Genomic DNA, 15,061 nt, shown 5'->3' with positions numbered 1-15,061 from the left:
AGACCAGGTCTTAGGGCTTAGAAGTGAGCACTGGTCCTGGAGCAAGAAAAGCTGGGTTGAAGCATCTGCTCAGATTCGTTTAAGATGGGCAAGTTTCTCCATCTCCTCAAGCCTCAGCCTCCTTACCTGTAAAATGAGGGTTATTGTATTTCACAAAATTGATGTGAAGCTTGAAAGAAATAGAGAAGTGAAAAAGCCCTAGACAAACCTATGTTACTATAATGAACAATTACAACTTCCACACTAACACGTGCTACTCTTCCAAAAGATTCACACATCTGCAATCATTGTGAGGACACTGGGCAAGGGAGGTGTTGTTTTAAATCTTTTTCTAATCTTGAGGATCTTAAAAAAATATCATCAGCTTCCTTTATTTGCCTAATTTCCAACCTAAAAATTCCTAAGATGACCAGTGTAAAAAGTGGCGGGTCGCCGAGTAGAGGGAGGAAGAAAGAGGTAAAAAGAAGGAATAAAATATACTTAGAGCTGTTCCACCATCGTCTAAGAGATCCCCAGGCTGATCTCGCCCAAGTCTCAGTCCCTCCGGGCTCTCTGAAGGACACCGAGGGGACCCCTGGTTACGACTTCCCAAAGGAGACCGTCTCCCAAGACAGATACCTTCCCTGGCCACTTGCGCAGCTCCCCCTGGTCACTTGGACCAACGCTCAGAACTCACACCGCCGCCATGTTGTCGTCTCTATAGATACAGGACGCGCAAGACACGGCGTCTCCTGGTATCCCAGGGCAACGACGGCTACCCGAAGGAGTCAAGGATCACAGAAGGCGAAAGCTCCGCGCAACTTTAACGCTCACCACCATTTTTTATTCTCCGACTTTCCCTGCTAGCAGTAACTGTCTTCTACCAGTCGCAGCACAGTTGTCGTGACGTCCCCGCAATCCTGGCTTTAGTTGAAGACCAAATTCAGAGGAGGCTACTACAAGGACTTGTCACACCAGTGAGAGTTGTTTCTGTTCTTTTCTGATACCCCTCGGTGACATAGGGTCAGAATTTCAACTGGAACTTTATTCTGTGATTGCAATTGTTAACTTAGAAGCAGCCGGTAGTTATTTCTTATTTGCATATTGCTTTTCAAATTAATTCCTTTTGCAGGTGGAAGAGAATGTGTTCTAGGCATTTTCTCCTAGCATTTCCTTCTGCCCAGCACAAAGCTAACTCTTGAAGGGATCTGAAGGTGAATGTATGAAGAAGGCATTATTACACATAATATGGATTTTTGGAAGCCCATTAGTTCATTTGTTTGTATGTCCTTTGGGAGGAAGAGTCTCATTTGGTGAAGACTTCTTAGGTGGGTGAAGCTGAAAATCTCAGAGTTCATTCATGGGCAATTAAAGATGTTTCACTACCCAGGACAGTGATGGAGGTGGGTGTTGGGGGAGAGAACTTAGACACTCTAGGGGTAAACCCAGAAAACAAACTCTCATTTTGGGAAAGTTGGAGTATATCTGTGAAAGGTGAAAGACTCAGATGACAGTGTTGCCTGAGTTGGCCTGGGAGATCACATGGCCAGAGGCTGGCTGTATTAGAGGGAAGGGTCAGACCAGGGGGCCCATTAAGTTATGCCAGCACAGTTAGGTCTGGAGTTTTCTTGGGATCGAGGAATGTGGAACTCAGTAAGCTTTTCACTGGTTTTAATGTTATTCTCAGTATAGGAAACCTGTACTTTGGACGTTACAACTTTTATGTTGTTTGTGGTTTCTATAATGATTTCTTTTTTGTTTTCCTCTAAGCTCTTTTTGAAATAGTCATCCTGACTCAGCTGGATCTTAGGAACAGGGAAAGGGACCTGTTTGTCCATTCTTAGGCCAAATAGGGAGCAGTGACTCTGGGGGCAAGGCTTGGTGGTGGCCTCAGGAATCCCAGCAAGAAAACCCTAAGGGGATTAGGGTTAGAAAAGCTTATTCTAGGGATTTCCCTGGTGGTCCAGTAGTTAAGACTCCATGCTCCCAATGCAGGGGGCCCAGGTTCGATCCCCAGTCAAGGAACTAGATCCCACATGCTGTAACTAAGAGCCTGCATGCCACAACTAAAGATTCTGCATGCCACAACGAAGATCCTGAGTGGCACAAATAGGACCTGGTGCAGCCAAATAAATAAATAAAGATTTTAAAGAAAAAAGCTTATTCTAGGAGCCACACATCCTTGTGCCTCTTCACTGAAGGAGTGTCCCTCCAGAACTGGCCTGCTCAAACCTTGGTGGATTCTGGGCTTGAGACGGTGAGAAGGGATTCGTAGTTGGTCCTCTGTGGGCTCTACTTCTGCAAGTTTCTAGCTGCCTCCTGGGAGTTCTGCTGGTGAGTGACCTTGACTGGCATGGTGGACTCCCAGGGAGAGGCCCAAGCTGGACTTTGCCCCAGGAAGCAAACAGCATGGAAAGGGGTGTGGCAAGGCGTTGAACCCGAGGAAGGGAGAGAAAGTTGGGTTTGCCACTCATTTCAGGATCCCGGAATGTGTGGGAAATAATGGGTGCTGGGTCCTGGTGACCATCTCCTCCATGGACCCAAGAAAGACAACAGGGTGGTGCTATTTTGTTCAAGGCTATGAACAAGTGTGGGTGATGATTCAGTATACTGATGAAGGCCAGGATGTAGAAGAAAGGGAGGGAAGAGGATGAGTAGGAGGACTCTGATGCTCCTGGCTGGAAGCAGAGCAGTGGGGGTAATAAAGATAAAGCACACTCCATGATCTGGGCTTCAGCACACACAAAATTTATCTTTTCTAAGCCTTTTTCCCATAGCCATCCCCCCGCCGCCCATGAAATACAGAAGACTCTGGGCTGGGAAATCAGGCAGACCTGAGATTGATCCTGATTGCCACTTACTGGCTGTATGACCTTGGGCAAGTCCCATGACCTCTCTGAGCCTCATCTTTTACCTGGGGATAATTATCAAAAGACCTATGTAGGGACTGAGTGATCAGTTATGTAAAGTATTTGACACATGGTAGACAATCAACAAAGTTACACACAGACACACACACACATACACACAGAGGAGGGTCACTCACTATGTGGGAGGCCCTAGAATTTTGCCTCTCAGCTCTCTGTCCACCCTCGCCTCCTACCACGTCCCAGCCTCTCTGCTGCACACTGGAGAAGTGGAAAGTTTTTCTCCTCTCCACAGCCTCCTCTTTTGTTTCTCCAAGAAGGAGGCTGCCTTCCTGCTCCAGCGTGGAGAAAGACAAGAAGAGATGCCGGGGTGATCTTCTGTCCAGTTGGCAAGTCACCCAGCTCCAGGACTGGCAAAGCCCTCTCCCACTTTCCTTCCCCTGCAACTCTGACTCAGTTTCCAGTGTTGCTTCTGAAATCAGGTCAGCATCGAAGACGTACTTAAGCTAGGGGAGGGAAATGAGGAGGTGGGTACTCCCACAGAAGCTCCTGACCTCCGAAATAAGTAGGGTAAATCTTCTAAGCCCCACCTGATAGATGAAGAGGAGACTATAGCTAAGAGGGCCACTGGGGTTGTTCAAGGCTGGATCTAGGAGCAGGCATAGAGCACTCTCTGCATTAGACTGCCGCGGTCCCCTGGGTTGCTTGGTGTGGAGAGGGTGTGTCAGGAGATTGATAGCACCTCCAGCCTGAAAGGGCTGCCAGGGCACAAATTTGGCAGGGGCTGGGGGAAGACTGCCATATGGCAAGGTAATTCAAAAGAAAGAGTTCCATTCTGCCTGAGACCCCTATAGGTTTTTCTAACTCTCTTGTGTCAATCCAAAGCCCCTCTTCAAATTGCTTCCTGTACTCGTTGTCCCCATCAAATGGTGAATAGGCACACAGGCCGACAGTAGTGGGGTGGATGGAAAATGACATGAGGCTCAATCCCAGAAGACCGAGTTCAAGTCCTGATTCTACCATTTAAGAGCTGAGCTGGGACTTCCCTGGTGGTCCAGTGGTTAAGACTCTGTGCTTCCACTGCAGGGGCATGGGTTTGATCCCTGGTCAGGGATCCTGCATGCTGCGTAGTGCGGCCAAAAAAAAAAAAAAAAGGTTAAAAAAGAAAAAGCTGAGCAATTTGAGGCAAATCATTAAACATTCCAGAGCCTCACTTTCCCCACCTGTAAAATGGGGGCAAACAGGGGTAGCATTCAAAATACTTAAAAATTGGTAAGTTATGAGAACTGACCTATGAGAATGGACACCAGGGGGCCTTAGAGCCAGAGCTGGGTCCTGGGAGGCCACATTGTGCCAGGCCTTAACCTTTTAGTTGCTGGGTTGTGGGGAAGCCTGCAGGTGTGGAGAGAGGACTGGGAGAGCAGCCGCAGCAGTGGAGAACTCAGCCAGTGACTACTCACCAACTAGTACCAAAGTATTTCCAGATTTTAACAACCAGTACAGCTACCCTGGATAGTGATGGCATATTGGTTGCAAGTGAGACCTGAGGAAAAATCCTATCTCACCAGCTACTGTATACATGGTTATTTATTTTAAGCCCAAACTTGAAGTTCTAATTCCTTCTAATTCTTCCTGATCGGTAGAGGACCTGCGACCGCGTCTAACTGCTCTGTCCCTCTAGTCTAGTGCAGGCTTCTTCTCTGTGTTAGCTCTCCCAGCTGTCTTCCCCTACACCATCTCCTACAGGCTCTCCAGCTCCATGCCCCTCTGACCAGCACCATGGACAGCTCCAGCTGACCAGCCCATCCTAGGCCATCCCCTTCCTCCTGCCTTATCTCCCCTCTTACCCCACCCATGCCAGCACAGAAACCCTGAGGTACGAACTGAATGTAGGTCACCCCTGAGAAAACAGTACAGGGGAGTGGTTCAGAACAAGCTCTGGAGTAAAGCCGACTGGATTTGAATCCCAACCCACCAGCTCTCAGCTGTTTGATCGTATTCCTCCATTTCTATAACACCCAGATTGCTCTCTTGTCAACAGTGAAAACTTTACAGCTACCTCAAAGGTCGTAAGGTTTAAGTGGGATAAAAGGTTTAAAGAACTTAGCACAGTGCCTGGCTCATTATATGTTCTGAATAAATAAAGAGCACCATTATTCTGTGACTTTCTATCCTATTTAATTCCTCAAACCCTTTTCCAATCCATCTCTGATGAGGGCCCTCTCTCAGATAAAGGTATTATAACATGACCACCAGCTTAGTGTAGCTGGCCTCCTTTGGTGTGAAAGTTGGCTTGGACTTCAAAGATGGTAAGGAAGCCAACCTTTGGTCCATGAGATTCTCTTTTTATTAGTTTTTTTTTTTTTTTTTGCATTTAAAAAATTTTGAGTTAATCTTAGACATACACCAAAATAGTACAAGTGGTTCTCATAAACCCTTCATCCAGTTTCCCCTTAGGTTAACTTCTTACATGACCATCGGACGCTTATCAAAAAGAAGAAATTAATGTTGGTACAATGATACTATTAACAAAATTATAGAATTTATTTAGATTTCACAAGTTTGTCCACAAATCTCCTTTTCCTGTTTCAGTATCCAATCCAGGATCCCCCCTGGGGCATTTCCTGAAACTTTCCTTGTTTTTCATGACCTTGATTCTTTTGAAGAGTACTGTCAATTGTTTTGTAGAATATTCCTCAATCTGGGTTTGTTTCTCATGATTAGAGTAAAATGTGCATTATTGGGAAGCATAACATAGAGTTATAGGCCCTTCTCAGTGCATGATATCAGAGGGTACATCGTGTCAATATGTATTTTTGGTGATGTTAACTTTGATCACTTGGGTAGAGTGGTGTCTGCCAGGATTCTCCACTGCAAACTTGCTCTCTTCCCCTCTTTATTAGATTTTGAACATGCCCATCTTTTACTTCTCTAGAATTAAGTGTTCAGAACCAAGAAAACTGTCCTCGCTGTAACCCATCCATCTGTACACTCCCAACCACTCCTGAGCCATACCCATTCCCTATGACCTGCCTGTTCACTTTCCTGTGAGTTTTCTTTTTTCCTTTATATATATACACACACACACACATTCCTTTCCTATTTTTCTTTTTTTTTAACCTCTTTATTGGAGTATAATTGCTTTACGATGATGTGTTAGTTTCTGCTGTATAACAAAGTGAGTCAGCTATACGTATACATATATCCCCATATCTCCTCCCTCTTGCATCTCCCTCCCACCCTCCCTATCCCGCCCCTCTAGGTGGTCACAAAGCACTGAGTTGATCTCCCTGTGTTATACGGCTACTTCCCACTAGCTATCTATTTTACATTTGGTAGTATATATAAGTCAGTGCTAGTCTCTCACTTCATCCCAGCTTACCCTTCCCCCTCCCCGTGTCCTCAAGTCCATTCTCTACATCTGCGTCTTTATTCCTGTCCTGCCCCTAGGTTCTTCATAACCTTTTTTTTTTTTTAGATTCCATATATATGTGTTAGCATATGGTATTTGTTGTTCTCTTTCTGCCTTACTTCACTCTGTATGACAGACTTTAGGTTCATCCACCTCACTGCAAATAACTCAATTTCGTTTCTTTTTATGGCTGAGTAATATTCCATTGTATATATGTGCCACGTCTTCTTTACCCATTCATCTGCCAATGGACACTTAGGTTGCTTCCAAGTCCTGGCTATTGTAAATAGAGCTGCAATGAACATTATGGTACATGACTCTTTTTGAATTATGGTTTTCTCAGGGTATATGCCCAGTAGTGGGATTGCTGGGTTTTTTAAGGAACCTCCATACTGTTCTCCATAGTGGCTGTATCAATTTACATTCCCACCAACAGTGCAAGAGGGTTCCCTTTTCTCCACACCCTCTCCAGCATTTATTGTTTGTAGTTTTTTTGATGATGGCCATTCTGACTGGTGTGAGGTGATACCTCAATGTAGTTTTGATTTGCATTTCTCTAATGATTAGTGATGTTGAGCATTCTTTCATGTGTTTGTTGGCAATCTGTATATCTTCTTTGGAGAAACGTCTATTTAGGTCTTCTGCCCATTTTTGGATTGGGTTGTTTGTTTTTTGATATTGAGCTGTATGAGCTGCTTGTAAATTTGGAGATTAATCCTTTGTCAGTTGCTTCATTTGCAAATATTTTCTCCCATTCTGAGGGTTGTCTTTTGGTCTTGTTTATGGTTTCCTTTGCTTTGCAAAAGCTTTGACGTTTCATTAGCTCCCATTTGTTTACTTTTGTTTCTATTTCCTTTTCTCTAGGAGGTGGGTCAAAAAGGATCTTGCTGTGATTTATGTCATAGAGTGTTCTGCCTATGTTTTTCTCTAAGAGTTTTATAGTGTCTGGCCTTACATTTAGGTCTCTAATCCATTTTGAGTTTATTTTTGTGTATGGTGTTAGGGAGCGTTCTAATTTCATTCTTTTACATGTAGCTCTCCTGTTTTCCCAGTACCACTTATTGAAGAGGCTGTCTTTTCTCCATTGTATATTCTTGCCTCCTTTATCAAAAATAAGGTGACCATAAGTGCATGGGTTTATCTCTGGGCTTTCTATCCTGTTCTATTGATCTATATTTCTGTTTTTGTGCCAGTACCACACTGTCTTGATTACTGTAGCTTTGTAATATAGTCTGAAGTCAGGGAGCCTGATTCATCCAGCTCTGCTTTTCTTTCTCAAGATTGCTTTGGCTATTCGGGGTCTTTTGTGTTTCCATACAAATTGTGAAATTTTTTGTTCTACTTCTTTGAAAAATGCTGTTAGTAGTTTGATAGGGATTGCATTGACTCTGTAGATTGCTCTGGGTAGTATAGTCATTTTCACAATGTTGATTCTTCCAATCCAAGAACATGGTATATCTCTCCATCTATTTGTATCATCTTTAATTTCTTTCTTCAGTGTCTTATAGTTTTCTGCATACAGCACTTTTGTCTTCTTAGGTAGGTTTTTTCCTAGGTATTGTATTCTTTTTGTTGCAATGGTAAATGGGAGTGTTTCTTTAATTTCTCTTTCAGATTTTTCATCATTAGTATATAGGAATGCAAGATATTTCTGTGCATTAATTTTGTATCCTGATACTTTACCAAATTCATTGTTTAGCTCTAGTAGTTTTCTGGTAGAGTCTTTAGGATTCTCTATGGATAGTATCATGTCATCTGCAAACAGTGACAGCTTTACTTCTTCTTTTCTGATTTGGATTCCTTTTGTTTCTTTTTCTTCTCTGATTGCCATGGCTGAAACTTCCAAAACTATGTTGAATAATAGTGGTGAGAGTGGGCAACCTTGTCTTGTTCTTGATCTTAGTGGAAATGGTTTCAGCTTTTCACCACTGAGAATGATGTTGGCTGTGGGTTTGTTAGTATGGCCTTTATTATGTTGAGGTAAGTTCCCTCTATGCCTACTTTCTGGAGGGTTTTTATCATAAATGGGTGTTGAATTTTGTCAAAAGCTTTTTCTGCATCTATTGAGATGATCATATAGTTTTTCTCCTTCAATTGGTTAATATGGTGTATCACATTGATTGATTTGTGTATATTGAAGAATTCTTGCATTCCTGGGATATACCCCACTTGATCATGGTGTATGATCCTTTTAATGTGCTGTTGGATTCTGTTTGCTAGTATTTTGTTGAGGATTTTTGCATCTATGTTCATCAGTGATATTGGCCTATAGTTTTCTTTATTTGTGACACCTTTGTCTGGTTTTGGTATCAGGGTGATGGTGGTCTCATAGAATGAGCTTGGGAGTGTTCCTCCCTCTGCTATATTTTGGAAGAGTTTGAGAAGGATAGGTGTTAACTCTTCTCTAAATGTTTGATAGAATTCACCTGTGAAGCCATCTGGTCCTGGGCTTTTGTTTGTTGGAAGATTTTTAATCACGGTCTCAATTTCAGTGCTTGTGATTGGTCTGTTTATATTTTCTATTTCTTTCTGGTTCAGTCTTGGAAGGTGGTGCTTTTCTAAGAATTTGTCCATTTCTTCCAGATTGTCCATTTTATTGCCATATAGTTGCTTGTAGTAATCTCTCATGATCCTTTGTATTTCTGCAATGTCAGTTGTTACTTCTTTTTCATTTCTAATTCTATTGATTTGAGTCTTCTCCCATTTTTTCTTGATGAGCCTGGCTAATGGTTTATCAATTTTTTTTATCTTCTTAAAGAACCAGCTTTTAGTTTTATTGATCTTTGCTACTGTTTCCTTGATATTTTTTTCATTTATTTGTGATCTGATCTTTATGATTTCTTTCCTTCTGCTAACTTTGGGGTTTTTTTGTTCTTCTTTCTCTAATTGCTTTAGGTGTAAGGTTAGGTTGTTTATCTGAGATGTTTCTTGTTTCTTGAGGTAGGATTGTATAGCTATAAACTTCCCTCTTAGAACTGCTTTTGCTGCATCCCATAGGTTTTGAGTCGTTGTGTTTTCATTGTCAATTTTTTCTAGGTATTTTTTGATTTCCTCTTTGATTTCTTTGGTGATCTCTTGGTTATTGAGTAGTGTATTGTTTAGCCTCCATGTGTTTGTATTTTTTACAGATTTTTTCCTGTAATTGATATCTAGTCTCGTAGCGTTGTGGTCGGAAAAGATACTTGGTACGATTTCAATTTTCTTAAATTAACCATGGCTTGATTTGTGACCCAAGATGTGATGACTCCTGGAGAATGTTCCATGAGCACTTGAGAAGAAAGTGTATTCTGTTGTTTTTGGATGGAATGTCTTATAAATATCAATTAAGTCCATCTTGTTTAATGTATCATTTAAAGCTTGTGTTTCCTTATTTATTTTCATTTTGGATGATCTGTCCATTGGTGGAAATGGGGTGTTAAAGTCCCCTACTATGATTGTGTTACTGTCGTTTTCCCCTTTTATGGCTGTTAGCATTTGCCTTATGTATTGAGGTGGTCCTATGTTGGGTGCATAAATATTTACAATTGTTATATCTTCTTCTTGGATTGATCCCTTGATCATTATATAGTGTCCTCAGCTCTTGTAATAGTCTTTATTTTAAAGTCTGTTTTGTCTGACATGAGAATTGCTACTCCAGCTTTCTTTTGATTTCCATTTGCATGGAATATCTTTTTCTATCCCCTCACTTTCAGTCTGTATGTGTCCCTAGGTCTGAAGTGGGTCTCTTGTAGACAACATATATATGGGTTTTGTTTTTGTATCCATTCAGCCAGTCTATGTCTTTTGGTTGGAGCATTTAATCCATTTACATTTAAGGTAATTATCAATATGTATGTTCCTATTACCATTTTCTTTATTGTTTGGGGTTTGTTATTGTAGGTCTTTTCCTTCTCTTGTGTTTCTTGCCTAGAGAAGTTCCTTTAGCATTTGTTGTAAAGGTGGTTTGGTGGTGCTGAATTCTCTTAGCTTTTGCTTGTCTGTAAAGGTTTTAATTTCTCCATCAAACCTGAAAGAGATGCTTGCTGGGTAGAGTGATCTTGGTTGTGGGTGTTTCCCTTTCATCATTTTTTAAAAATTTTATTTATTTTAGGCTGCGTTGGGTCTTCATTGCTGTGCTGTGCTTCCTCTAGTTGCGGTGAGCGGGGGCCACTCTTTGTTGTGGTGCGTGGGTTTCTCATTGCGGTGGCTCCTCTTGTTGCGGAGCATGGGCTCTAGGTGTGTGGGCTTCAGTAGTTGTGGCTCACAGGCTCTATAGCACAGGCTCAGTAGTTGTGGCACACGGGCTTAGTTGCTCGGCCTCATGTGGGATCTTCTTGGACCAGAGCTCGAACCTGTGTCCCCTGCATTTGCAGGCGGATTCTTAACCACTGTGCCACCAGGGAAGCCCTCCCTTTCATCACTTTAATTATGTTCTGCCACTTCCTTCTGGCTTGCAGAATTTCTGCTGAAAGATCAGCTGTTAACCTTATGGGGATTCCCTTGTATGTTATCTGTTGTTCTTCCCTTGCTGCTTTTAATATTTTTTCTTTGTGTTTAATTTTTGATAGTTTGATTAATATGTGTCTTGGCATGTTTCTCCTTGGATTTATCCTGTATGGGACTCTCTGCGCTTCCTGGACTTGATTAACTATTTCCTTTCCTATATTAGGGAAATTTTCAACTATGATCTCCTCAAATATTTTCTCAGTCCCTTTCTTTTTCTCTTCTTCTTCTGGGACCCCTATAATTCAAATGTTGGTGCATTTAATGTTGTCTCAGAGGTCTCTGAGACAGTCCTCAATTCTTTTCATTCTGTTTTCTTTATTCTGCTCTGAAGTAATTATTTCCACTATTTTATCTTCCAGGTCACTTATCCGTTCTTCTGCCTCAGTTATACTGCTATTGATTCCTTCTAGAGAATTTTAAATTTCATTTATTGTGTTTTTCATCCTTGTTTGTTTGCTCTTTAGTTCTTCTAAGTCCTTGTTAAACATTTCTTATATTTTCTCCATTCTATTTCCAAGATTTGGGGTCATCTTTATTATCATTACTCTGAATTCTTTTTATTCTGAATTCTTTTTTTTAGACTGCCTATTTCCTCTTCATTTGTTTGGTCTGGTGGGTTTTTACCTTGCTCCTTCACCTGCTGTGTGTTTCTCTGTCTTCTAATTTTGCCTAACTTACTGTGTTTGGGGTCTCCTTTTCGCAGGCTGTAGGTTCATAGTTCCTGTTGTTTTTGGTGTCTGCCCCCCAGTGGGTAAGGTTGGTTCAGTGGGCTGTGTAGGCTTCCTTGTGGAGGGGACTGGTGCCTGTTTTCTGGTGGATGAGGCTGGATCTTGTCTTTCTGGTGGGGAAGACCACATCCGGTGGTGTGTTTTGGGGTGTCTGTGACCGTATTATGATTTCAGGCAGCCTCTCTGCTAATGGGTGGGCTTGTATTCCTGTCTTGCTAGTTGTTTGGCATAGGGTATCCAGCACTGTAGCTTGCTGGTCATTGAGTGGAGCTTGGTCTTAGCATTGAGATGGAGATCTCTGGGAGCGCTTTCGCCGTTTGATATTACATGGAGCCGGGAGGTCTCTGGTGGACCAATGTCCTGAACTTGGCTCTCCCACCTCAGAGGCACAGGCCTGACACCCAGCTGGAGCATCAAGACACTTTTGGAAAGTCTGAGGTCTTCTGCCAGCGTTCAGTAGATGTTCTGTAGGAGTTGTTCCACACATAGATGTATTTCTGATATATTTGTGAGGAGGAAGGTGATCTCCACGTCTTACTCTTCCTCCATCTTGAAGGTCTCCTCTTTCTTTCTTTCTTTTTCTTTCTTTCTTTTTGGCCACACCATGTGGCTTGTGAGATCTTAGTTCCCTGACCAGGGATCAAACCTGGGTCCTCAGCAGTGAAAGCGCAGAGTTCTAACCACTGGACCGCCAGGGAATTCCCCTGAGTTTTCTTAAGTTGGGCATTCAGAGGTGTGCGCAGAAGCCAGATGCAGACACACCTGGAGTTTATGAGGGTAACAGGGTACTTCTCAGTTCATTTTCATGGACCTTTTGTTAAGGCCCGGCAGCTTTCGGCTTACAGGGGCACTCTGAGAAAACGTGGCCAGCAACTGTCTATGGGAATGTCCAGCCCCTTTCTCAGGTCTGGCCCCAAACTTTGAGCACTTTCTTCAACATATAACATTTGGGTTTTTTAAATCGCTAGTAGCATTCGTTTCTTGGCAATGTACAACTCCTTGCTACCCACTAGCCCAGATCTAGGAACTTCCTTCCTTCCAGAAGGCTCTTCACTACTCCAAGAGTTTGCTATCACCAGATATCCTGCTACCAGAGTAGATACCTAGCATTCTTTCAATCGAGTGTGGAGAGATGTGCTTTTCCAACCCTCCCCTTTGTCTCTCTCTGCCCCGAGTCTATTCCAAGTCAGTGTGTCTTCTACACACTGCCCCTTTAGAAGATGAAGAAGCACCACACCTCCTCCAGCCTCATGCAAACTCCATTTTAAAACAGCTTTTGTGTAAAAGTATATTAAAGGCTTCTGGAGAGCCTCAGGAGATGTCTTCATCAAATCCCATTCCCTCTTTGCCCTTTGTTCTGGTTACCATGGCAGTGTAAGAAATAACATCGAGATTTCAAACAACCATTTTATTTTACTTATGATTTTGTGGGTCAGGAATCAAGAAGGGCTTGACCAGGCAGTTCTTACTTGGACTGTGTCATACAGTTACAGTCAGATGTTGGCCAGGGCTGCAGCCTCCTGAAGGCTCCACTGGACTGGACCTCCAAGATGGTGCACTCACACAGCTGATGGTTGATGCTGGCTGTTGGCTGGAAGCTCAGTTAGGCTATGGCTAGGGACACCTATCTGTAAGGCCAACTGGCCCGAGGCAGGGGAACACAATCAGATTCACAGGTTGCATCAGACCGAAATTCTCTGGACCACCCAGTTCCAGAAACTGCCCTGGAGACATTCCGGACCACCCAGTTCCAGGAACTGACCTGGGGACTTTGAACCCAGCCCAGCCTTCCCGCCTTTCGAGGGGCGGGACTAACGGTTCCCCAGGATACCCGAAAAGACCAGCAAATAAGGAATACCCTGCGCCCTCCCAGATTCACCACACCCCTTTCCCTTCTTCCCCTATAAAATCTTGCCCAACCCTCGCCCGGGTGCGACTTCTCTGGCCCCTTTCTCTCGGACCAGTGAACCTCACCCGGGAGCGCTCCCTAATAAAGCTCACTTGAAGCTTTCCTCTGTTTCCCGGTGCCGTTTGTTAAGATCCGACCTTACACTATCCATAACCTTTCCAGCTTAGCAAGCTCAGGGTAGAACCAGGCAGAAGCTACATGGCCTTTTCTGACTTAGTCTCAGGCCAGATTCAAGGGGAGAGCAGTGTCAAATAATTTATGGACATATTTTAACCATCGCCACTCCCATCAAAATGAGATCCTCTCACAGCATCTAGAACATCGTTTTTCCAGGACCACCTTCCTGGAAGGTTCTTAGCCACCCCAGCCCTATCAGATCTTTAGGTGGAGGCTGGGAGTGCATTCGTCCCATTCCTCATGAGTTCCCACCTTCCTCAGTTTGCTGCTGCAGGGGACCTGAGTTCTGGTCTGGACTCTGCTACTGTGTGACCTTGGGAAAGTGACTTCACCTCTCTGGGCCTCAGTTTCTTCTCTGCAAAGTAGGAATTGAAAATAATCTCACTTCACAGGATGTTAGGATTTTAAAAGGATTTTATGTAAATAGCAGACCCAGCAGTTGATGCTCCTGATTGTGGAAGAAATATCTGTGGACAAGTCATTTTCCCTCTTGGAGACTTAGTTTATTTACCTCTGAAATGGGGGGGGGGGGGTAATTGCCTTATCCTGCTTCCCCATGCACATGAGAGGGGTCTTACACGGACTGCAGGGAGTGCCAGCCCAGCGATTGAGGCTCCCCAACCCCTACCTGGGTGGGAAGCCCCCTACGTCTATCCTTGTGCGTGCAAAGCAGCCTGGGTGTGGCTTGAGGCAGCACAGGCTTGCAAGGTGGGGCTGCTATCTGCCCTACCTGGCCTTATCAGATCCGGGCTGGCCACAGCTCGGCCAGTGGAACAAAGAGGCTTTGAGAACAAGGCTGGGGTGTGGGATGTGGGCCCGAGCTCCGAGCTCCGGAAGGCGCGCTCCACCCAGGGGACAGAGGGCATGGGTTGGGAGAGCGGCCACCGCCAACACCTGCCAGAAGTTTTCCTGCAGCAGGGACACCATCTGAGGTGGGGAGCAGGGCCTGTGCTCCCCACTGAGGGCCTCCGTTCCTTCTTTGGGGTGTTTCCTGCTCCAGCACTTCCCACCAGGCCCTCACCTCTGCCCCTTTTATGGGGTGAAGCGTTTCTCCTCCCCTACTTCCATCTCCCCTCCTGGCACCTTCGAGCCCCAGTCGCACTGGCTCCCAGTCGCACTGGCTCCCGGTCCTTGAGCATGGCCTACGTTCTCCTCCACGCATCCGCTCCCAAACATCCATCCACCCACCCTTGCCCACGTCACGCATACCCAGCCCCAAACCACTTCCAGGCAGTGCCCAGACACTGTACATCCCATCCCCATCCCTCGTCATCTCTCCCCACTTCCTCCCGTGCGACACTGTAGGGAAATTCTCTCCAAATTTTCACCACCTGCAGAATCTGACTGAGCCTGGCAGAGGCCCAGGCCCATCGGGGCCAGAGTTTAAGGTTGTACGAGTTATATACTGCACAAGGGCTGTAGGCTGGGCAGTCAAGGTTGGGGGGCCTGAAATCCAGACGTTTTGCATGCCCCACACGACCTCAGTGTGAGGCTTTCTCCTAAA

This window comes from Grampus griseus (genome assembly GCF_964374135.1).
Source record: "Grampus griseus genome assembly, chromosome: 7".
Taxonomy (NCBI): domain Eukaryota; kingdom Metazoa; phylum Chordata; class Mammalia; order Artiodactyla; family Delphinidae; genus Grampus; species Grampus griseus.
Note: the sequence above shows the minus strand (reverse complement) of the source record.